The following is a 23,998-nucleotide window of genomic DNA, read 5'->3' on the forward strand; positions in this document are numbered from 1 at the left end:
GTTAAACTTTTTACTCGAATCACACTTAGAGAATTGAGCCAATCATAAGTAACAGCTAATGGTACATATGACATGTGTATAATAATGAACATGTCCATCTCAATGGATGTCTACAAAGTATACATACTTAACTGCATCAGACACAGAGTTTTCCAGGACTCTAGAAGTCTTCCTTGAGCACCTTCATCATTATCCCTTCTGCAACTAATGACTCTTCTCATTTCTATGGTAATTGATAAGTTTTTCCTGTGAATTATTGTGAATGAAATCATGCACAACTTAGTGATAGGTTTCTTACATTCAACATTATGTTTGTGAGATCTATACATATTGTTGCTTATTACTATTTGTTCTTTTCACTGCTATGGAGTGAATATTTAAATATTACATAATTTACTTACTTCTTCTGCAGCTGATGGATATTTGGGCATTTGGACTCTTAGGAGCACTGCCAGGAACAAACTAGAGCTTGGATGAGAGGGGAGGGGCCTGGGATGCAAAATTTAAGGAAGCACCCAATGCCACAATGATGCCAGTGTAGGTGTGACCCTAAGAATGAGTGCTCCTTAAATACTGAGCCCTAGCACCTCTTCTACTTCACCCTAGTCCTGGTACTGGCCAAGATCACCCTTGCTGTGTCTGGGTATTTCTTTTAGTATATGCCTTGGAGTGGAATGGATATATCATAGGATCTGTGAATATTCAGGTACTGCCCAACAGTTTTCTAAAGTAATTTTTTTTAAAAAAATTTTTTAAATTAAAAATTTTCTAAAGTAATTTTTTAAATTAAGTCAATTTTACATTCAACAGTGTTCCAGAGGCCAGGGGTTAATGTTGTTGAGTATTTGAATGTTATCAATTTTGAAGTGCCTACTTAAGGCCGCCTCCAATCCCTGCCATTTTAAGTGGGATAGCTGGCTTTCTCTTCCTTGCTGACTTGTAGGACTTACTGAATGTTAATGTTTTCTTCCTTTTATGACTCGGCTATCCATGTTTTCATGGATTATTTTGATGAATTGAAATTTTGTTATTTTTTTTAATGATTAACATTTTTTTAGTCTTTTACTGCTTTAAAAAAAAAAATCTTTGCCTAACTCAAGATCATGAGTGTATTGTTCTATGTTACCTTTTAAAAGTTTTGTTCTTTTGTCCTTAATAATTATATTTAGAATTGTATGAAGCTGACCTTTATATATGATGTGAGGAAGGGATCAAAACCAAATTTTTTATCCAATTGATTTAGTATAATTTATTGAAGAGATTATTGCTCTTTCCCCACTGCATTTCAGTCAAAATGTTTTTACAAATTAGATACTGTATTCACTCCAATTTCTCTGTATCAAGTAAAATGAATTTTACTTTTCTTTGTCCATTTTTTTATGCTTTTTTCTTTTACCTAATTCCAATAGAGAGGCCCTCTCTATTGGAGTACAATGTTGAATAGAACTGGTAAGAATGGAAGTCCTTGTCTTATTCTGATTTTAGGGAGTTTTCAATATTTCAAAGCTAAATATCTTATTAACTGGGGTTTTCCTTCAGATGCTTGTTATGTTGAGAAATTTGCTTATTATTTTGTATTTTAACATAAGTGGATGGTAAATTGTGTCAGTATTTTTCTGTATCTATCAAAATGATTGTGCATTTATTTTCCTTTAATGTGTTTGAATCCATAAATTGTCAATTTTACCTTGTTAAGGACACTCTACTAGTTATGACACACATCTTTTATGTATTTCTATATTCCATGTCCTTATCTTATTAATTATTATCTATGCTCATGAGGGGTACTAGCCTTTAATATTTTCTTAAAATGTGCTTGATATCAGCATTATGTGGGCCTCATAAAAGGAATTGGAAAATATTTTTTCCATTTTTTTTTTTAAGAATGAATGTAAAATAGATACTATTTCTTAAAACTAAACACATTCACCAGTGAAAACATCATGGAGTAGATTTTCTTCATGGGGATTTTTTGAAATACTGATTTGATTTCTTTAATGGATATAGGTTGGTTTGTATTCTTTATTTTTTATTGTGCTAGTTTTGGCAATTATTTATGGAATTTATGCATTTAATATATATTAACATATTTATTGGCATAAAATTGTTCCTAGTATTTGTTTTCCTTCTAATGATTATTATTTTTTCTTATATTCAGAAGTTTTGTTTTCACCATTTTTTAAAAATAAACCTAGATAGAGGTTGTTCAAATTTATACTGGTATTTTCAAAAAATTTTTAAATTTTATTTTTTTTCTATTTATTGTTTTCTAGTGAGCCTTACTGTTTTGTTATTATTTTCTCTTTTTCTTTTCTGTCCATTTTGCACTTTTATCCAAAATTCCTTAAGTTGGAAGCACAGATCATGTGCTCTTATTTACTAAAATTGTCCTTTAAGCTTTAAATTTTCTTAAAAGTACTGCATTATCTGCATCTCAAAAATGCTGTTGTTCATGTAGTTTAGTTCAAAATATTGTTTAAATTTTCTCTTGTATCTTTAACTCCTGAGTTATTTAAAAGCATTTTGCTCAATTTCTAAATATTTTATGTTTTCTAGATATCTTATAATTATTGATTTCTTTTTAATACTCTCACTATCACATAATGCACTTTCTTATGCTTATTGCTTACATGCTGTTGTGGTTTAGATATGAGGTGTCCCCCAAAAGCTCATGTGTGAGACAATGCAAGGAACTTTAGAGTAAATGATCTGTTTATGAGAGCCTTAACCTAATCAGGGCATTAATCCATTTGAATGAATTAACTGGATGCTAATTGTTGATAGATCACTAGGGGGCATGCCTTCGGGGTTTATATTTTGTTCCTGATGAGTGGAATTCTCTATCTCTCTGCTTCCTGGTGGCCATGTCCTAAACTGCTTCCTATACCACATTTTTCCTCCATGATGTTTTGCCACATCTTGGGCCCAGAGCAATGGAGCTGGCACTCTACGGACTGAGACTGTCCTCTGAAACCATGAATAAACCTATCTCCTCTAAAATTGTTCTTACCAGGTATGTTAGTCACAACAGTGAAAAAGCTAATTAAAACCCAACTATATCTTTTAAATCCATTAATCAATTAATATTAATTAATATTGGTAGTTGTTTTTCAGTGTGTTTCTTTTAATCAACATATAGTTAGGTGGGTTTTGTGGGGTTGTGGATTTTTTGTTTTTTGCTCCAAAATAGCAACATATGCTTTTTAATCAGTTTTAGTTTGATTCACATTTAATAAAACTAGTGACATTTGTGTTTAAATCTATCATGGTGATCATGGCATTAAATTTCTTTTAGCTTTTTTCCCTTTACTCTTTCAGCTCTTTATTATTTTAATATTCATTTTACTTTCTCTATTGATCTTCAAATTTGTTTTTTTCTCTCTCTCTTTTTTTTTCTACCAGTGGTGGTTCCAGAGTTGTACTGTCTAGTAGAAATGCAATGTGAATCATAAATATGAGCCATGTATAATTTATTTATTATTATTTTGAGAAATGGTGTCTCACCATGTTGCTCAAACTGGCCTCAACTCACGATTGTCTTGCCTCAGCCTCTCAAGTAGCATTGATTACCAGCACCTACTATCATACCCAGCTTCCACTTATAATTTTAAATATTATATTAAAAAAGTAAAACCAAGCAGTGCCAGTCCTGGTTTCATATGCTATCCTTTTCCATCACCACTTATGTCCAAGTTCCACCTATGTTCTTATGTTTTTCTATACTTTTAGCCCATCTTTCACTAGTACATTTTAATACCTCTCATGATTGTATGTACATTGGGGTGTGTGTGGGTGTGTGTGAGAAATAAGGGACTTAGGAGTGTGTAAACACTAGTAGAGTGCTCATAGTGTATTTTACATGGTTTCTTCCAGTCCTAAGAATGCCCATCCTCAGAGGAGTCCTCTTTGGCAGGTAATAGCCTGCCTACCCTCACTTGTGGATGTAGTAGAAGGTAAGCCAGGCTCTTTTCAGGGGGATTTTTCCTTGCTGTAAAGTTCCGTTTTAAAAAAAGTTAAATTTTTTCGAGTTGCTAAAGATGAGGTATTTCTCCTAGCTCAAGGACCTTGACTTTCCACTTTTATGGCTTAAAGTTTGTTTCCACTATCAATTTTTTTTTTACCAGTGTTTCTTTTCATGATACCTCTAAGGGTCTGTTCAGTAAGATCCATAGCTAAGCTATTAGCATAAAAGCCCCTTGAGTGACCCAAGAACTGTCACTAATTATATTAATTAATCCTTCAGCAGAGAATGCCACAGATTTGACCTGGGGAATGGAGTTCAGAGAACTATCAGACAAAACTGTTAGCCAACAAATATTCTTTAAGTCTGTGAATACTACTGATTTGGGTAGAGGTAAATTGTTGAGTAGTAACTGCTAAGAAGAATAAAAGAATTCACTACTGCGTTAAGACTGTCTTTTTTAACCAGAGGATACTACATCATTACATCATACCAAGTACCTCAAGAGACCTAAATTTTGTTTTAATGAAAGATTTGTTGAGACTCCTCCCCAAAGTGTTGTCAACAGTAGTGGGTCAAGCATGGAGGACAGTGGTAAACAGACCATACTCATCTTGGAAGGCATGGATTTTACCATTTATTGAGGGTAGAGATATCACACAAATAATTGTATATTTAATCACTGTTTTGAGAAGATTTTAAAAGAGCATAGGAAATTGAAAGCATGAAGCACATTCCTCTGTCCAGTTTGGATCTCATTTTAGGGGAAGATGATTACCCAAGGATTGAAAGATATTCCAAGTTAGTTTAACAAAAGCATGAGTGTTTCAGGACAAACAACATGGGAGAAATAGATGGTATGGAAACTGAAAGAGAACAGTCTGAATTTGGTGGGGTAAAGAAAAGGAGGGAAAGCAAATTTTTTTTGAGGCTATTGTAAATAGGATAGTTTTCCCAATTTCTCTTTCAGCTGATTTGTCATTGGTATATAGGAATGCAATTTATTTATGGGTATTGCTTTTACACCCTGCTAATTTGCTGAATTTGCTTATAAGTTCTTGCTTTCTGGTGGAGTGTTTTGGGTCTTCTGCATATAAAATTATATCATTGGCAAACAGATAGTTTGAGTTCTTCTCTTCCTATTCATATCCCTTTAATTTCTTTCTTTTGTCTAATTGCTCAATGCAGGATTTCAAGAACTGTTGAACAGAGAAGTGAAGTCATGCTCCATTCATGTATGGTGAATCAAAATGAATTCTCCTGTCATATATAACTAATTAGAACAAATAAAATAATAATAAATTTTTCATAAAAATGAACTACATTGAATATGATGGTAAAAGAGGGCATCGCTGTTTTGTTTCAGTTTTTAGAGGGAATGCTTCTAATTTTTCTCCATTTAGAATGATGTTGGCCTTGGGTTTAGTGTATATAGCTTTTACAATGTTGAGGTATGTTCCTACTATCCTTTGGTACTGGGGATTAAACCCAGAGGTACTTAACCACTGAGTCACATCCCCCTTTTTTTGTATTTTATTTAGAGACAGTGTCTCACTGCATTGCTTACTGCCTTGCTAAGTTGCTGCGGCTGGCTTTGAATTTGCCATCCTTCTGCCTCTGCCTCCTGAACCACTGGAATTAAAGGTGTGGGTCACTATACTTGGCAGGAGTTGTGTTTTGAGATCTTTATATATTGTGGATATTAAAACTATCATACAGTAGATGGCAAAGATATTCTGCCATTGTCTGTTTTCTGCTCATTCTCTTGTTTCCTTTATGGTGCATAAGCTTTTTAATTTGGTGCTGTCTAATTTATTAATTCTTGTTCATATTTCTTGACCTCTATGGGGTCTTATTCAGGGTCTGTTCAGTTCCTATATGTTGAAGTGGGCCCCCCTTTTTTTAATACTTGCAAAATTTTTGGTTTTAGATTTGGTTCTTTGATGCATTTTAAGTTGACTTTTGCATAGTGTGGAAGACAGGGAACTAGTTTCATTCTTCTCCATATGGATATCCAGTTTCCCTGTAACAATTTATTAAAGAAGCTATCTTTTATCCACAATGTATTCTTGGTACCTGTGTCACAAATCACATGAATGTAGCTTTTTCTCTGTGTCTTCTATTCTGTTCCATTAATCTACATGTCTATTTGTATTCCAGTACCACAGTGGCTTTGCTACTATGACTCTGTAGTATAGTTTGAAATCAGGTTCAGTGATGCCTTCAGTGTTGCTCTTTTTGCTCAGGATTGCTTTGGTTATTCTGGATCTTTTGTTCTTCCATATGAACTTTAGGATTTTTCTATTCTAGTTATGCAAAGAATATCATTGGCATTTTGATGGGAATTACATTGAATCTGTAGATCACTTTGGGTTATATAGGAATGTTCACAATATTAATTCTGCCTATCCAAGAACATTAGAAGTCTTTTCATCTTCTAGTGTCGTCTTCAGTTTCTATCTTTACTGTTCTGTTTATCACACAGAATAGTAAACAGAGCACTTCTATAACTCTACCACTGAGCTATATCCTCACATCTTTTTATTTCTTATTTTTAGAAAGGTCTTGCTAAGTTTCTCAGTCTGGTCTGAAACCTGTAATCCTTCTGCCTCAGTCTCCTGAGTGACTGGGATTATAGGCATACACCCCTGTGTCCAGTCTCTGTTTCTTTATATTTGCCTGGATGACTATTTTAATGTATACTTCCCTTTAAGAACAGGAGGGCAAAATATTAATGGAATTGTTTTCAGGAATAGGTAAGATGAGATGTAATCTAATATAGGAACAGAAGGATTTGCTGTGGTGAGGTAGGTAGACTGCAGCAAAGGAAAGCATTTCTTTCAAAAGAAAATAATTGGGAGGTGCTTGTAGTGAGGAAACAGAACAGAGCTATCCAATGTCTATTTTCTTGGTGAAATGTTGGATAATCTTAAGTGTGAGGAAAGTTTCAGAATAATCAAGAGTCTAGGACTGAGGGATATAGTTTGTGGCAAAATGCATGCTTAGCATGCAGGAGGCCCTGGGTTCAATCCCCTGCACCAGAAAAAAAAAAGTGTCTTAAAGAAAGCAAATATTTGAAATGTTTGCAAGGTGTTTTGGTTAAAAGATATTATGAATAAATTATGAAATGGATAAACCTGAATATGTAAGTATTCTACCATGCTAGACATGTTATCTAACTTGTTACAACTTGATAATTTTTACATGATAGTATTTTTATAAGAGTTTTTCTTTGTTCCCATTGAGAATATACATGTAAATTAAAAATTTTACATTGAATTTCCTTTCTTATTCTGTGTGATAATTTACTATCTTTCATCCTTCTGATCTTTAATTGACAGTGACTCATAACATACTAAATTTAATTTCTTCTTTTTATGACCCCATCCCACGTTTATGTCAAATGTTTATCTGTAAGTATTATAGTAGACTAGGAGAATTCTTTACATGTTTGATGACCTAATTGCTTTATAAATTGATCTGCTGCATTTCATATTTTATTAAGTGAGTTTATCTAGAACTTGGTCTCTAAAGCTGCTTTGCTTATTTTTTTTTAATTTTTTTTTATTGTAAACAAATGGGATACATGTTGTTTCTCTGTACGTGGTGTAAAGGCATACCATTTGTGTAATCATAAATCTACATAGGGTAATGTTGTTTGGTTCATTCTGTTATTTTTTCCCTTCCCCCCCCGCTTTGCTTATTAATGAAACTAACCATGATGGAACACATTGAAAAATGCACATTGAAATGTTCTGTTTAGAAGTAATACCACAGTGTATTTGAAGAAGAAGAAGGGATAAAACATGTTATTGTCAGTCTTCTGTAAAGAATTTTCTTTCTAAATCAGATGAGCAGAGACCAATAAAACACTATAAAGGACTGTAAAAGAGGAAAGGTTCATTTGAGGGCTCACGGTTTCAGAGGTCTTAGTCCATAGAAGGCTGGCTCCATTTCTCAAGACTTGAGGCTACACATCATAGTGGAAGAGTGTACCAGAGGGAAGCAGCTCACATCATGGTGATCAGGAAGCAGAGAGTCCACTAGCCAGATACAAATATCTACCCAAAGCCACACCCCACTTCCCACCTCCTCCAACCGCACCCTGCCAGTTCAGTTACCACTCAGTTAATCCCTACCAGGGGATTAAATCTCTCTTTTTAAATTTCATTTATAAAAGTTTATTAATCCTTTTTAAATTTTATTTTATTGTAAACAAATGGGATACATCTTATTTCTCTGTACATGAAGTAGAGGCATACCATTTGTGTAATCATACATTTACCTAGGGTAATAGTTTTTGATTCATTCTGTTATTTTTTCCCTTCCCCCACACCCCTCTTTTCTCTATATATAGTCCCTGCTTCCTGCATTCTTGCCCACCTCTGACCTCCCATTATGTGTCATCATCTGCTTATCAGTGAGACCATTCATCCCTTGGTGTTTTGAGATTGGCTTATCTCAAGTAGCAGGATATTCTCCAGTTTCATCCATTTGCCTGCAAATGCCATAATTTTATTATTTTTTATGACTGAGTAATATTCCATTGTATATATATATATACCACAGTTTCTTTATCCATTCATCAATTGAAGGGCATCTAGATTGATTCCACAATCTGGCTATTGTGAATTGAGCAGCTATGAATATTGATGTGACTATATCTCTGTAGTATGCTGATTTTAAGTCCTCTGGGTATAGGCTGAGGAGTGGGAGAGGTGGGTCAAATGGTGATTCTATTCAAAGCCTTCTGAGGAATCTCCACACTGCTTTCCAGAGTGGCTGCACTAATTTGCAACCCCACCAGCAATGTATGAGTGTACCTTTTTCCCCCACAACCTCGCCAACACCTATTGTTGCTTGTATTCTTCATAATCACCATTCTAATTGGAGTGAGATGGAATCTTAGGGTAGTTTTGATTTGCATTTCTCTTATTACTAGAGATGTTGAACATTTTTTCATATATCTGTTGATTGCTTGTAGAGCTTTTTCTGTGAAGTGTCTGTTCATTTCCTTAGCCCATTTGTTGATTGGATTATTTATATTCTTGGTGTAGAGTTTTTTGAGTTCTTTATATATTCTGGAGATTAGTGCTCTATCTGAAGTATGAGTTGCAAAGATTTTTCTCCCACTCTGTAGGTTCTCTCTTCACATTACTGATAGTTTCGTTTGCTGAGAGAAAGCTTTTTAGTTTGAATCTATCCCAGTTGTTGATTCTTGGTTTTATTTCTTGTGCTATGGGAGTCCTGTTAAGGAAATCTGATCCTAAGCCAACAAATTGAAGATTTGGACCTACTTTTTCTTCTATAAGATGCAGGGTCTCTGGTCTGATTCCAAGGTCCTTGATCCATTTTGAGTTGAGTTTTCTGCAAGGTGAGAGATAGGAGTTTAGTTTCATTCTGCTGCATGTGGATATCGTTTTCCCAGCACCATTTGTTGAAGAGGCTATCTGTTCTCCATTGCATATTTTTGGCACCTTTGTCTAGTATGAGAAAATTGTATTTATTTGGGTTTGTGTCCATGTCCTCTATTCTGTACCATTGATCCACCTTTCTATTTTGGTGCCAATACCATGCCGTATTTGTTACTATTGCTTTGTAGTATAGTTGAAGTTCTGGTATTGTGATGCCCCCTGCTTCAGTCTTCCTGTCAAGGATTGCTTTAGCTATTCTGGGTTTCTTATTCTTCCAGATGAATTTCGTGATTGCTTGCTCTATTTCTGTAAGGTATATCATTGGAATTTTATTTAGAATTGCATTGAATCCGTATAGCACTTTTGGTAGTACGGCCATTTTGACAATATTAATTCTTCCTATCCAAGAACATGGGAGATCTTTCCATCTTCTAAGGTTTTCTTGAATTTCTTTCTTTAGTGTTCTGTAGTTCTCATTGTAGAGGTCTTTCACCTCTTTTGTGAGATTGATTCCCAAGTATTTTATTTTTTTTGATGCTACTGTGAATGGGGTAGTTTTCCTAATTTCTCTTTCTGAAGATTCATCACTTATGTATGTAAAAATGCATTGGATTCATGAGCATTGATCTTGTAACCTGCTACTTTACTGAATTCACTTAAGAGTTCTAAAAGTTTTCTGGTGGAATTTCCAGGTTCCTCTAAATATAGAATCATGTCATCAGCAAACAGGGATAGTTTGAGTTCTTCTTTTCCAATTTGTATCCCTTTAATTTCTTTGGTTTGTCTAATTGCTCTGGCTAGAGTCTCAAGGATGATGTTGATTAGAAGTGGTGAAAGAGGGCATCCCTGCCTTGTTCCAGTTTTTAGGGGGAATGCTTTCAGTTTTTCACCATTTAGAATGATATTGGCCATGGGCTTAGCGTAGATGGCCTTTATAATGGTAAGGAATGTATCCACTACTCCAATTTTTTCTAGTGTTTTGAGCATGAAGGGATGCTGTATTTTATCAAATGCTTTTTCTGCATCTATCGAAATAATCATGTGATTCTTAACTTTAAGTCTGTTGATATGGTGAATGACATTTATTGATTTCCAGATGTTGAACCAACCTTGCATCCCTGGGATAAAACCCACTTGATCGTGGTGCACTATCTTTTTAATATATTTTTGCATGTGATTTGCTAAAATTTTGTTGAGAATTTTTGCGTCGATATTCATTAAGGATATTGGTCTGAAATTTTCTTTCCTCGATGTGTCTCTGTCTGGTTTAGGCATCAGGGTGATATTGGCTTCATGGAACGAGTTTGGGAGGATTCCCTCCTCTTCTATTTCATGGAATACTTTGAGGAGTATTGGAATGAGCTCTTCTTTAAAGGTCTTGTAGAACTCAGCTGAGAACCCATCTGGTCCCGGACTTCTCTTTGTTGGTAGTCTTTTGATGACCTCTTCTATTTCATTGCTTGAAATTGATTTATTTAAGTTGTGTATGTCCTCCTCGTTCAGTTTAGGTAATTCATATGTCTCTAGAAACTTGTGATGTCTTCAAGGTTTTCTGTTTTGTTGGAGTATAGATTTTCAAAATAGCTTCTAATTATGTTTTGTATTTCACTCGTGTCTGTTGTGATATTTCCTTGTTCATTCCGAATTTTAGTAATTTGAGTTTTCTCCCTCTTTCTCTTTGTTAGTGTGGCTAAGGGTTTATCAATTTTGTTTATTTTTTCAAAGAACCAACTATTTAATTTGTTAATTTTTCCAATTGTTTCTTTTGTTTCAATTTCATTGATTTCGGCTCTGATTTCAACTATTTCCTGTCTTCTACTACTTTTGGTGTTGGTCTGCTCTTCTTTTTCTAGGGCTTTGAGCTGTAGTGTTAAGTCGTTTATTTGTTGATTTCTACTTCTTTTGTTGAATGCACCCCAGGAAATAAATCTTCCTCTAAGTACTGCTTTCATAGTGTCCCAGAGATTTTGATATGATGTGTCTTTGTTCTCGTTTACTTCTAAGAATTTTTTAATTTCCCTCCTGATGTCTTCTGTTATCCATTCATCATATAATAGTGTATTATTTAATCTCCAGGTATTGGAGAAGTTTCTGTTTTTTATTCTGTCATTCTTTTCTAATTTTAATCCATGGTGATATGATAGAGTACAAGGTAGTATTTCTATCTTCTTGTATTTGCTAACAGTAGCTTTGTGGCATAAAATATGGTCTATTTTAGAGAAGGATCCATGTGCTGCTGAGAAGAAAGTGTATTCGTTCTTTGTTGGATGGTGTAGTCTATATATGTCGGCTAAGTCTAAATTGTTGATTGTGTTATTGAGATCTATGGTTTCTTTATTCAATTTTTGTTTGGAAGATCTATCCAGTGTTGAGAGAGGTGTGTTAAAATCGCCTAGTATTATTGTGTTGTGGTCTATTTGATTTCTGGAATTGAGAAGGATTTGTTTGACGTACATGGATGAGCCAATGTTCGGGGCATAGATATTTATGATTGTTATGTCTTGCTGATTTATTCTTCCCTTAAGCAACATGTAATGTCCTTCTTTATACCTTCTGACTACTTATGGCTTGATGTCCACATTATCTGAAATGAGGATGGATACTCCTGCTTTTTTGCTGTGTCCGTGTGCATGGTATGTTTTTTCCCATCCTTTCACCTTTAGTCTATGGGAATCTCTTTCTATGAGATGAGTCTCTTGTAGGTAGCATATTGTTGGATCTTTCTCTTTAATCCAATCTGCCAGTCTATGTCTTTTGATTGATGAGTTCAGGCCATTAACATTCAGGCTTATTGTTATGATATGATTTGTATTCCCACTCATTTGACTCATTTTTGTTTTTTGACATGATTTGGTTTCTCCTTTATTTGGCTATTCCTTTAGGCTAGTTCCTCCTGTTGCTGCTTTGCATCGTTGTTTTTCATCTCTTCGTCATGGAATATTTTGATGACAATGTTCTGTAATGCTGGCTTTCTTTTTGTAAATTCCTTTAGCTTTTGTTTATCATGGAAGGATCTTATTTCATCATCCAATCTGAAAGTAAGTTTTGTTGGGTATAAGATTCTTGGTTGGCATCCGTTTTCTTTCAGGGCTTGGTAAATGTTGTACCAGGCCCTTCTAGCTTTTAGGGTCTGGATTGAAAAATCTTCTGATATTCTAATTGGTTTCTCCCTGAATGTAATTTGATTCTTTTCTCTCGCAGCCTTTAAAATTCTGTCTTTATTTTGCATGTTAGGTATTTTCATAATAATTTGCCTTGGTGTGGGTCTGTTGTAATTTTGCATATTTGGAGTCCTATAAGCCTCTTGTACTTGGTTTTCCATTTCTTTCTTCAGTTTTGGGAAATTTTCTGATATTATTTCATTGAATAGATTGTTCATTCCTTTGGTTTGTTTCTGTAAGCCTTCCTCAATCCCAATAATTCTTAAATTTGGCCTTTTCATGATATCCCTTAGTTCTTGTAGATTCTGTTCATGATTTCTTACCATCTTCTCTGTTTGGCCAACTTTGTTTTCAAGATTAAATATTTTGTCTTCAATGTCTGAGGTTCTGTCTTCCAGGTGTTCTATCCTATTGGCTATGCTTTCTATGGAGTTCTTAATTTGGTTTATTGTTTCCTTCATTTCAAGGATTTCTGTTTGTTTTTTTTTTTTTTTCAGAATCTCTAACTCTTTATTGAAATGATCTCTTGCTTTCTGTATTTGCTCTTTTAACTGTTGATTGGTATGATCATTTAATGCTTGCATTTGCTCTTTCATCTCCTCCTTCAATGCCTGCATTTGCTCTTTCATCTCCTCATTTGCTTCCCTGATTGTTTTAATTATCTACATTCTGAACTCCCTTTCTGACATTTCTTCTTCTGTGCTGTCATTGGGTTTTATTGATATAGTATCTAGGTTTGTTTGGGACATTTTCTTCCCTTGTTTTCTCATATTGGTCAGATGTCAGTGGGACCCTGAGATATTGCAGATTTCCTCTATTGGCTTATAGTGTCCCTGTAGATTTCCCGTGTATCACCTCCCAGTCTTCAGTAGCCTGAAGTCTTGGAGGAACTTGATAATGCAGTGCTTCCAAAGAACGCTGCCCCTTGTCCCCTCCTAGTTCCAGGGCTTGGAGCTGGCTCTGTGCAGAAAGGCTCTCACTGGGGGGCCTGCACCACGCAGCTGGCCGTGTGGGAGGAGCCCACTGCTGGAGTGTGCAAGGTTACTTGGGGAAGACTCTAGCTGCCCTGCACTGCTCTGATAAGCCACCTCTATCTCTGCCTGCTGCCCAGGCCGAGCTTCACCTGGTGGGGGAGACTCACCCCATGGCTCTATTTTAGTCTGAGACTCTCAATGCCTCCCCTTCTTGAATCTGGGTTCTGGAGCGACTGGAGATGCAGTCACCCTCTAGTCCGCCATTTTGGATCGCCCTGTGGAAAGACCCTGCGGCCAGAGGGGGCAGGGCCACCTGGAGAAGTCTCTGGCTGCCCTGCCCTGATCCCAGAGGCTGCTTGCAGATCAAAGCTCTCCGTTGGCTCGGGGACTTGTGGCTGGCTCTGTGTAGAAAGGCTCTCACTGGGCGTTCTGCTCTGAGGAGCTAGCCTTGAAAGGCGCCTCCCACCGCAGGGGGCCGGGCTGCTTGGGGAAGTCCCTGGCTGCCCTGTCCTGGTCCCTGAAGCCACTTGCGGGCCGGAGCACTCCGCGCTGGCTCCGGTACTTGGAGCTTGTTCTGATCAGAAAGGCTTTCACTGGGGGGTCTGCTCGGAGAAGCTGGAGAAGCTGGCCGTGTGGGAGGGGCCCACCACCGGAGTGCGCAGGGCTGCCTGGGGAAGACTCTAGCTGCCCTGCCCTGCTCCAATAAGCCACCTATATCCAGGCCTGCCGCCCAGGCCGAGCTTTACCCGGTGGGTGAGACTCACCCGTGGCTCTATTTTAGTCCGAGTCACTCAATGCCTCCCCTTCTTGAATCCTGGGTTCTGGAGCGACTGGAGATGCATTCACCCTCTAGTCCGCCATCTTTCCATTGTGTATCTTTACATAATGTGTTTCTTTATCCATTCATCTGTTGAAGGGCATCTAGGTTTGTTCCACAATCTAGCTATTGTGAATTGAACTGCTATAAACATTGATGTGGCTGTGTTACTGTAGTATGCTAATTTTAAATCCTTTGGGTATAAACTGAGAAGTGGGATAACTGGGTCAAAAGGTGGGTCCATCCAAGTTTTCTGAGGAATCTCCATGCTGCTTTCCAGAATAACTATACTAATTTGCAATTCCACCAGCAATGCACAAGTGTGCCTTTTCCCCCCACATCCACACCAACATCTATTAATGCTTGTGTTCTTGATAATAGCCATTCTATTTGAAGTAAGATGAAATCTTAGAGTTGTTTTAATTTGCATTTCTCTAATTATTAGAGATGTTGAACACTTTTTCATATATTTATTAATCATCTGTATGTCTTCTTCTGTAAATTGTCTGTCCAGTTCCTTGGCCCGTTTATTGATTGGGTTCTTTATATTTTGATGTAAAGTTTTGTAAGTTCTTTCTTTAAAGTTTTTTGGAGGTTAGTGTTCTATCTGAAGTGCATGTGGAAAAGATTTTCTCCCACTCCGTAGGTTCTCTTTTCACATTATTGATTGTATCCTTTGCTGATAAAAGGCTTTTTAGTTTGAATCCATCCCATTTATTGATTTCTGCTTTGATTTTTTTGTGCTTTGGGAGTCTTGTTAAGGAAGTCTGATCCTAAGTCAACATGATGAAGATTCAGGCCTTCTTTGTCTTCTATTTGGTGGAGGGTCTCTGGTCTAATTCCTAGGTCCTTGACCCATTTTGAGTTGAGTTTTGTGCAGGATGAGAGATAAAGATTTAATTTCATTTTACTGCGTATGGATTTCCAGTTTTCCCAGCACCATTTGTTGAACAGGCTATCTTTTAACCATTGTATGTTTTTGGCTCCTTTTTCTAGTATGAAGTAACTCTGTTTATGTGGTTTTGTCTCTATGTCTTCTATTCTGTACCATTGGTCTGCCTGTCCATTTTGGTGCCAATACCATACCATTTTTGTTACTATTGCTCTGTAGTATAATTTAAGGTCTGGTACTGTGATACCTCCTGCTTCACTTTTTCTGCTTATGATTGTTTTGGCTATTTGAATTCTCTTATCTTCCAGATGAAGTTCATGATTGATGTTCCTCATAGAAATAGAGAAAACATTGGAATTTAAATTGGAATTGCATTGAATCCTTATAGTGCCTTTGGTAGTATGGCCATTTTGACAATATTAATTCTGCCTATTCAAGAACATGGGAGATCTTTCTATCTTCTAAGGTTTTTATTAATTTATTTCTTAGTGTTCTGTAGGTTTCATTGTGGAGGTCTTTCACCTCTTTCGTTAGATTAATTCCCAAGTATTTTGTATTTTTGAGGTTATTGTGAATGGAGGGTTTTCCTAATTTCTCTTTCAAAGGATTCATCACTTATGAATGGAAATGCATTAGATTTTTTTGTATTGGTTTTATATCCTGCTACTTTACTGAATTCATTTATTCTATAAGTTTCCTAGTAAAGTTTTTGAATTCTCTAAATATAGAATCATGTCATCAGCAAATAGTGATAGCTTGAGTTCTTCTTTTCCTATTGGTATCCCTTTAACTTCTATGGTCTGTCTAATTGCTCTGGCAAGTGTTTCAAGGACAATGTTGAATAGAAGTGGTGAAAGAGGGCATCACTGTCTTGTTCCAGTTTTTAGAGGGAATGCTTTCAGTTTTTCTCCAGTTAGAATGATGTTGTCCATGGACTTAGCATAGATAGCCTTCACAATGTTGAGGTATGTTCCTACTATCCCTATTTTTTCTAGTGTTTTAAGCATGAAGGGGTGTGGTATTTTATCAAACACTTTCTCAGCATTTTCTGAAATAATCATGTGATTCCTAACTTTAAGTCTATTGATGTGTTGAATTGCATTAGTTGATTTCTGGATGTTGAACCTACCTTGCATCCCTGGGATAAATCCCACTTGATCATGGTGGATTATCTTGTTAATATGTTTTTGTATGCAATTTGCCAGAATTTTGTTAAGGATTTTTGCCTCTGTGTTCATCAGCAATATTGATCTAAAGTTTCTTTTCCTTGATTCATCTTTGTCTGGTTTTGGTATCAGAGTGATACTAACTTCATAGAATGAATTTGGAAGGGTTCCTTCTGTTTCTATTTTCTGGAATACTTTGAGGAGTATTGGTATTAGTTCTTCTTTAAAGGTCTTGTAGAATTCGACCAAGAATCCATCTGGTCCTGGGCTTTTCTCGATTGGTAGGCTTTTGATGGCTTCTTGTATTTACATGCTTGAAACTGATGTGTTAAATTGTGTATGCCTTCCTGATTCATTTTGGGAAGACCACATATCTCTAAAAATTTGTCAATGTCTCCAATATTTTCTATTTTGTTAGAGTATAGATTTTCAAAGTAGTTTCTAATTATGTTATGTATTTCAGTAGTGTCTGTCGTGTTCTTTCCATTTTCATCATGAATTTTAGTAATTTGAGTTTCTCTTTCTCTTTGTTTGTGTGGCTAAGGATTTATCCACAATTTTACTTTTTCAAAAAACCAACCTTTTGTTTTGTCGACTTTTTGAATTGTTTCTTTTGTTTCAATTTCATTGATCTCAGCTCTGATTTTAATTATTTCTTGCCTTCTACTATTTTTTGGTGTTGATCTGTTATTCTTTTTCTAGGGTTTTGAGATGTAATGTTAGGTCATTGAGTTGTTGACTTTTTATTCTTTTAATGTATGATCTCAATGCAATAAACTTTCCTCTTAGTACTGCTTTCATAGTGTCCCTGAGATTTTGATATGTTGTATCATTGTTCTCATTTACCTCTAAGAATTATTTTATTTTCTCCCTGATGTGTTCTGTTATCACTATATCATTCAATATCATATTATTTAGTCTCCAGGTGTATGAGTAGTTTTTGTTTTTTATTTTATCTTTGATTTCTAATTGCATTCCATTATGGTTTAATAGAATACAAGGTAGTATCTCTTTTTTTTTTGTATTTATTAATGGCTGTTGTGTGGCATAGCATATAGTGTGTTTTGGAGAAGGATCCATAAGCTGCTGAGAAGAGTATGTATTTGCTTGATGATGAATAAAATACTCTATATATGTCCATTAAGTCTATATCATTGATTGTATTATTTAATTCTATAGTTTCTTTGTTCTGTTTTTGTTTGGAGGATCTATCCAGGGGTGAGAGCAGTGTGTTAAAGTCACCGGTATTATTGGGTTGTGGCCTATATGATTCTTGAAATTGAGAAGGGTTTGTCTGGTGTACATAGATGCTCCATTGTTTGAGGCATAAATATTTAAAATCATTATGTCTTGCTGGTTTATAGTTCCCTGAAGCAGTATGAAGTGTCCTTCTTTATTCCCTCCAACTTACTTAGGTTCGAAGTCCACTTTATCTGATATGAGGATGGAAACCCTTGGTTTTTTACTAAGTCCATGTGCATGGTATGTTTTTCCCCATCCTTTCACCTTTAGTCTGTGGATGTCTTTTTTTTGTGAATGAGTCTCTTGAAGGCAGCATATTGTTGGGTCTTTCTTTTTAATCCAATCTGCCAGTCTATGTCTTTTGATTGATGAATTTAGGCCATTAACTATTCAGGGTTATTATTGAGATATGATTTGTATTCCCAATCATTTTGGCTTATTTTTGGTTTTTAACTTGATTTGATTTCTCCTTTGCTTGGCTTTTCCTTTAGGGTAGTTCCTCCCTTTGCTGACTTGTATTGTTTTTCACCTTATTGTCATGAAATATTTTGCTGAGAATGTTCTGTAGTACAGGCTTTCTATTTGTAAATTCTTTTAATTTTATCATGGAAAGATTGTATTTCATCATGAAATCTAAAGGTTAGTTTTGCTGGGTATAAGATTCTTGGTTGACATCCTTATATTGTTCCAGGTCCTTCTAGCTTTTAGGGTCTTGGCTGAGAAATCTGCTGATGTCTGTATTGGTTTCCTCTTATATATAATCTGACACTTTTCTCTTGCAGCCTTTAAAATCCCATCTTTATTTAATATGTTAGGCATTTACATTATAATGTGCCTTGGTGTGGATCTGTTGTAATTTTGTGCATTTGGTGTTCTGTAAGCCTCTTGTATTTGAGTTTCCATTTCATTCTTCAGGTTTGGGAAATTGTCTGATATTAGATTGTTGAAGAGGTTGTTCATTCCTTTGGTTTGTATCTCTGTGCCTTCCTCAGTCCCAATAATATAAATTTGGTCTTTTCATGATATCCCATAATTCTTGGAGGTTCTATTCATGATTTCTTACCATCTTCTCAGTCTGGTCAACTTTATTTTCAAGATTAAATACTTTGTCTTCATTGTCTAAGAACCTCTATCTCTTTATTGAAATGCTCTTTTGCTTCCTGCATTTGCTCTTTTAACTGTTTCTTGGAGTGATCATGCATTGCCTGCATTTGCTCTCTTATCTAATCCTTTGCTTCATGGATCATTTTAATTATGTACATTCTAAACTCCTTTTCTGTCATTTCTACTGCTATGCTACCCATTGGAGTCTATCAAAATGACATCTTGGTTTGTTAAGGACACTTTCTTTCCCTGTTTTTTTTTTTTTTTTTTCCATTTTATTTCTGTATCTTCCCCTCTATCAGTGAAGATCTGAGGTATTGCAACTTCCCCCCTGTAGACTTATTGTGACCCTGAAGGTTTCCAATACCTGTCCTTTGAGGGGGAGATCAATATTAGCAGCACCCAAAACAAACAATAAGCAGCCCTAAACAAGATAGCCCCTATGAAGACATTAACAGTATTGTAATAAACAGAGAGGATGAATTTGATTATTATCTACAGTATAGTCAATAGGCTTGCAATAAGCTCTATAATTTCTAATGATGGACAAAGAGGATGGAGAAGGGTGTAGGATGTAACTGTTAATGGAATAAGAAGTGAGTATGTAGAGATACTAGATCAGGGAATGTGACAGCAAGATCAAAAGAAGTTGCTCATTAGCATGAGAAAAGGGAGAAAAAGACTCTGGGAAACATGTACAAAAAAGGAAAATAGAGAAAAAAAGAAAACATTAAAAATTTTTTAAAAATCTGTAGTACAATAGTCATACACCTCTCAGACCTCCGAGTTCTCAGTATCCTGATGAAAGCAAGGTACCTGTCAGAAAGCCTCCATTCTCCCACAGGTGTCTCAGGATGGGAGCCACCCCATCCAAAGATGGCAGCCACCCACTTTGGGATACTTCAAGATATCTACACCATCCTCCAAACACACCGGGGAGCCACAGTGTGGGTGCCAAATCCATGCAGGACCACACAAGCAGAGGTCAGGAGGTGGCAGGCAGTCGAAGTTGTGGTCCCCTATCAGGGGAGTAAATCTCTGGTTGGGTTAAGCCTCTCACAACCCAACCATTTCTCCTCTGAACCTTCTTACATTTTCTCACTCATGAACTTTTGGGGGATACCTCACATCAAACCATAATGGACTTTTTTTTTTTTTTTTTTTTTTTTTTAAGAATTGGGTTCTTTAAGGAACTTAACTATGGCCCACTGGGTCAGAAACATCATGTTGGTAGTGGAACCGCATTGCTCATTCAACCAAACAAACTTCAAGAAGAAATGGAATCACAGTAGCATGATTTCCAATTTTGGCTCCATTGCATGCTTTGCAAATTCAGAGGGAAGGCCCATGTCCTGTTTGCACACTAACACTAATGGACTCACACATACACTTAGCTTCCACCCTTCCCTTTCTCCTTGATCTCCTGCAAAATACATTTCCTCCACCCAGAAATTGATGGATCAACATATTGAGATTTAGCTGAATTAGATATCCACCCCAAAATTACTGTAGCTCTTCAGAATATATCAAAATCATTTAATTTTTACTGACCAGTTGCCATTGAAGGTTGTCTTTTTTGGTGACCATTTAAATTTAATTCTAAAATGCTGTCATTCATAAGTTGTTGGAAACAGAACCCTAAATCATGAGGTTGTTGCACATTCCAATGACAATTTATTTCTGTGTATTTTTGGTGCAGGGATATTCTTGGAACAATGCAAGAGTACACACTTCTGAGCTGGGATATGAATTATTTGTCATAAATTATTGCACATAATGGACTCTGAAAGAACCAGATGTTCAGTGCACTTTCTATTTTGGGCATCCTAAAAATGAACTTTTGGAAAAGGCTATTGTTATAAGAACAGTGTAAAAAGCTTGCACCTTGACCATTGAATTCATTTTTCAATTTTTATCTGTTTATCCTTTAAAATTTTTTAAATATTCTGCATGAACAGTTTATATATTTTTTTATTTTGAAGACATATTCATTGTAATAATTACATAATATTTCTGACTAACTCCTTTATGCTTATATCATATGTATGTGGTTAAAAATTGTTGTAAGTTCTATACAGTGTCATACATATTTTAAACGAAGGATTTATCATGGATTTTCATCTAAAAGGCAACAAGATCAACCACATATACAAATATAAATGATTGTTATTCTCTCCTGTCTTTCATGTCCTTCATTCCCCCTTGGAAATGAAAAGGACAGTACATTCTAGAAACCATGAGAGTCCTTTAATTTGTATCTATAGCAGTTTCTGGTTCAGTAAGTACATTGAAGAATCTCAGGTTCAAAACTTTTGAGGCTCTATAGAATGAAAAGCAGGGATATCAGTGCAGGGATATATAGCAGGGAGAAAACCAAAATGTCTCCCAAGAGTTCCACCTTCTGATGAATGCTCCTGTAAATTTCTGCCCTATTGAGTATGGACAAATTCATTGTGACTACAGTGAATTTCATTGTGTAATTAGGTTACATTTTATGACAAAGGTGAAGGAATTTTGTAGATACAAGTGGGGTCCCTTAGTAGTGGCCTTCTATCCCTGTAGTCACACATATAGTTGTGCATCTTTTAACTCTATTTGATGGAAATATTACTGTTTAAATAGTATCTTGGACATATACCAGTGGGATAACTGGATCAAATGATGGTTCCATTCCTAGCTTTTTAAGGACTCTCCATATTGCCTTCCAGAGTGATTACACCAGTTTACAGTCCTACCATCAGTGTATGAGTGAACCTTTTTCCCCACAACCTTGCCAACATTTTTTGTTACTTGTATTCTCGATCATTGCCATTCTGACTGGAGTGAGATATGATCTCAGTGTAGTTTTTATTTGCATTTCTCTAATTGCTAGAGATGTTGAACATTTTTTCATGCATTTGTTGACCATTCATATTTTTTCTTTTGGGAAATGTCTGTCCAGTTCCTTTGCCCATTTATTGATTGGGTTATTTTGGGTTTTGTCATTAAGTGTTCTGAGTTATTCATATTTCCTGGAAATTAATGCCCTATCTGAGGTGCAGATAGCAAAGATTTTCTTATATTTTGTAGGCTTTCTGTTCATACTCTTAACTGTTCCCTTTGCTGTGAAGAAGCTTTTCAGTTTGATTCCATCCTATTGTTGAATTTTTTGTTTACTTCTTGCACTTTAGGAGTCTTATTAAGGAAATCTGTTCCAGAGCTGATATTTTGGAGTGTTGGTCTATGTTTTCTTCTAGTAGGTACAGGGTTTTTGATCTAATTCTTAGGTATTTGATCCACTTTGAGTTTTGTGCAGAGTGAGGGGTGTTCAATATCATTCTACTACATAGGGATTTCCTGTTTTCCCATACCATTTGTTGAACAGATTATCTTTTCTCCAGTTATGTTTTGGGCACCTTTGTCTTGTATAAACTAACTATCTTTTTGTGGGTTTGTCTCTGTGTATTCTATTCCATTGGTCTTCATGCCTGTTTTGGTTCCAGTGCAGTGACACAGTCAACTCGATATTTATAGCAGCACTAACTAGATGCCCTTCATCAGATGAATGGATAAAGAAAATGTGGTATATATACACAATGGAATACTACTCAGCCACAAATAAGAATAACTTTATAGTATTTTCTGGTAAATGGAAGGATCTGGAGACTATCATGCTAAGTGAAATAAGCCAATCGCCCAAAACCAAAGGTTGAATGTTTTCTCCGATATGCAGAAGTTAGCCCACAATAAGTGTGGGAGTGTGTAGAAGTTAAGTGGGTTAGACAAAGGGGAATGAAGTGAAAGGAGGAGGGAGAGGAAAAGGAAAGGCAGTGGAATGAATCTGATATAACTTTCCTATGTGCATATATGAATACACCACAGTGAAACTCACCATCACATACATCTATAAGAAATTAATTTTAAAAATAACTATGGGTAAATGGCAGAAAGATCAATAAAGAAAAGGGAATGGGGGGTAGGAAAAGGGAAGGGGATGGAGGGGTACTGGGGTTATAAATAGAATAAGTATATTTCATGTTTGTATAATTAAGTCAAAATGGATTCTACCATCATGTATAACTTAAAAAAAAACAGTATCTTTAATTAAAAACATTTTAAGATGAAAATAAAAAAGAATGCTTTCTGAATTTATAGAGATCCTGAGGAATGTATTATACAGTGCATTCTTTGAATAAACAGGAAGAAATATGACAGTGGAACTCAAATAAAATGGAAGATCTCAAATGATTGCCTTGGAGTAAATCAAAAGGGAGCCAGGGTCCATTTAAGGATGGGAATTAACCTAATTAACTGAACCCTTAAACAAGACTCGGACATTTGGGAGAAAGAAATATGAGGCATAAGACCTTTTCTGCTGACTTAGAACAAAACAGGCAGCTACATTGTGATCTGCCTATAACGATCACATGGGTAAAGAATTAAGGATAGCCACCAGGAGGTGACAACCCCCGCCTTGACCAACAGCTACAAGCAAGAGGAATCTTAGTCTTCCAAATGGGCAAGGACCTGGATTCTGCCAATAGACTGAATGAGTTTGGAAGAGGACCCCTAGCCTCAGATAAGAGTTACAGCTTTGACCAAGACCTCAATTTCAGCTTTTTGAGGTCATGAACAAAAGATGCATACTTGGTCTTCTGACCTACCACATCTGGGAGATAATATGTGGGTGTTGTTTAAATTTTTAATTTATGATCATTCTTATACAGTAATGGGAAACTAACACTACCTAAAACCCAAGCATTTTATTTCATATTTCAATTACATCAGTGTGGAATGGATCTAAGGAATTTTGTTTAATTCAGCAAGAATCCACAGGTGGGATGTAAAATGTCAAATGTAGGCAAGGTCTTCTATGTGTAGACTTATGTACTGGTAGAGTGGAAAGTGCTTATGTGGTGGAGTTTGGGCAGTACAAAGAAGGCAGAGGTGAAAGAAGAAATGTGTTATGCAAGGGAACTGGAGAATACCTTGATTACTTAAACAGCTTGCCACATGCCTCTTGTCTAGAGTTGAGTGTGTGAAAAACCAGCTTGCAACTGCAGGCTCACTAACCAAATTCAGCATTTCTAACAAAAGTAGTAGTTAGCTCCAGGATAGGAGTACATAGGGTATGAATACACTCCAAGAAAACACAATATCTTGATACCGATTTTGGTCTTTAGATAAAGTGGTCACATTAGGCTTGAAAGTTTCCATTTTATAGGATATCATTCTGAGTTTAAGACAAAAGTGTTTTTATTATGTTGGTTTATTTTTAATTTGATTCT

This window comes from Sciurus carolinensis, chromosome 6 (genome assembly GCF_902686445.1).
Source record: "Sciurus carolinensis chromosome 6, mSciCar1.2, whole genome shotgun sequence".
In the NCBI taxonomy this organism is placed as follows: domain Eukaryota; kingdom Metazoa; phylum Chordata; class Mammalia; order Rodentia; family Sciuridae; genus Sciurus; species Sciurus carolinensis.